The sequence below is a fragment of the Perkinsus marinus genome (assembly GCF_000006405.1).
Source record: "Perkinsus marinus ATCC 50983 genomic scaffold scf_1104296950208, whole genome shotgun sequence".
Classification (NCBI taxonomy): domain Eukaryota; phylum Perkinsozoa; order Perkinsida; family Perkinsidae; genus Perkinsus; species Perkinsus marinus.
In genome coordinates this window covers 1-1,781 of record NW_003209710.1, presented here as the reverse complement: position 1 = coordinate 1,781, position 1,781 = coordinate 1, and the positions used below count along the sequence as shown (strand labels likewise).

Here is a 1,781-nt window from a genome sequence, read left to right as displayed (position 1 = left end):
ATTTATGGTGTTATAAGCCACTTGCCACGATCGAACTGACGACCTTCTGCTTACAAAGCAGACGCTCTGCCAGTAAGCTAAAGTGGCGCACGAAATAACTTCATAAATCAATAATCTTCCTGTATCAGGGTTTGTCCGTTTTGGGAAAAAAGGCGATTTTTTCCCATTTCCCATATTTCCCGGAAATTCCGGGAAATTTTCCCGGAAATTTCCCACATTTTTTCCCACATTTTTCCCGAGTTCGGTCCAGCGTTTCGGCATTACACGGAATAAGCGGTGGTCTGAACATGCGTCTTTCTTGCATTTACAGGAAAATTGGCACTTGGGCGTGTAATCCGCACTGCGGCGATGAGTAGCCGCCCTTACGTTTCATCTTATATAAAGGATTGAGCTCGATAACCATGTCTTGTGGTGGTTAATTGCTACTAGCAATATGCCTACTAGCCGATCTACTGTAGTTCAATTTCTGAAAGCTCTCTTCTTAATGATGGGAGCCTCCCATTGGGAGGCCGCGGTCGTCCATGCAAGGGTAACTTCCGACCAGACGGCTTTTTCGAGCTTGGAGTGTGGGGGATAATTTTGCTACGCGCTTTGGAAAATTGTTAATCAACTAGACCTGTCACTCACTGTGAGTGACTCACACTACAACCCGTATAACTCAATGGTCAAGGCCTGACCATGAACCTGTGAATTTTATGGCGAGCGCGGTGATAAAACGCGCTCATGATATGGCGCGCGCCCGGTAGAAGGAAATATTCGAGTCGGCAGTTTCTGGTCATTTCTGTAAGCGAATCTTTTGCTATTCTCATCAATAAGCTACAACAATATGTTGGAACGATCGACAAAGGCTTTTGAAGTGAACTAATGCAAAAAACAGCAGGAAAACGGAAATTTCCCTCGGGAAAAAATAATTTTTTTTCCCTTCCGGGAAATCGGGAAATTTCCCGAGGGAAAATTTTCCTTTTTTCCCATCGGACAAACCCTGTCCTGTATCCTTTGCGGAGTGAGCAAACCTGCTCCTGCTCCTCATACCCGACTAGAGCCTAATGCTGCTGTAAGCCACTTCCCAGGATTGAACTGACGACCTTCTGCTGTCGAAGCAGACGCTCTACCACTAAGCTAAAGTGACACACAGATTAAGCATATGAATCAATAATTTTCCTGTCCCGTTCACAGAATGGGCCATCCTGCTCCTGGTTCTCGTACCAGACCAGAAATTTATGGTGCTATAAGCCACTTGCCAAGATTGAGCTGACGACCTTCTGCTTACAAAGCAGACGCTCGGCCACTAAGCTAAAGTTGCACACAAAATAACTGCATAAATCAATAATCTTCCTGTATCCTTTGCGGAGTGAGCAAACCTGCTCCTGCTCCTCATACCCGACTAGAGCCTAATGCTGCTGTAAGCCACTTGCCAGGATTGAACTGACGACCTTCTGCTTACGAAGCAGACGCTCTACCACTAAGCTAAAGTGACGCACAGATTAAGTATATGAATCAATAATTTTCCTGTCCCGTTCACAGAATGGGCCATCCTGCCCCTGGTTCTCGTACCAGACCAGAAATTTATGGTGCTATAAGCCACTTGCCAGGATTGAACTGACGACCTTCTGCTTACAAAGCAGACGCTCTGCCACTAAGCTAAAGTGGCACACAAAATAAGTGCATAAATCAATAATCTTCCTGTATCCTTTGCGGAGTGAGCAAACCTGCTCCTGCTCCTCACACCCGACTAGAGCCTAATGCTGCTGTAAGCCACTTGCCAGGAGTGAACTGACGAC

The 1,781-nt window shown here is 46.0% G+C and overlaps 5 non-coding genes across 5 annotated transcripts; all 5 read right to left on the bottom strand.

Annotated features, from left to right (window-relative positions):
* Positions 1 to 15: 15 nt before the first annotated feature.
* Positions 16 to 87, bottom strand: Pmar_PMAR025793. Its single transcript has one exon. It is a non-coding gene; the product is annotated as a tRNA-Thr (tRNA).
* Positions 88 to 1,057: 970 nt separating this feature from the next.
* On the bottom strand, positions 1,058 to 1,129 carry Pmar_PMAR025792. Its single transcript has one exon. It is a non-coding gene; the product is annotated as a tRNA-Ser (tRNA).
* Positions 1,130 to 1,231: 102 nt separating this feature from the next.
* On the bottom strand, positions 1,232 to 1,303 carry Pmar_PMAR025791. The gene has a single exon. It is a non-coding gene; the product is annotated as a tRNA-Thr (tRNA).
* A 102-nt stretch (positions 1,304 to 1,405) lies between these two features.
* On the bottom strand, positions 1,406 to 1,477 carry Pmar_PMAR025790. Its single transcript has one exon. It is a non-coding gene; the product is annotated as a tRNA-Thr (tRNA).
* Positions 1,478 to 1,579: 102 nt separating this feature from the next.
* On the bottom strand, positions 1,580 to 1,651 carry Pmar_PMAR025789. The gene has a single exon. It is a non-coding gene; the product is annotated as a tRNA-Thr (tRNA).
* Positions 1,652 to 1,781: the final 130 nt, after the last annotated feature.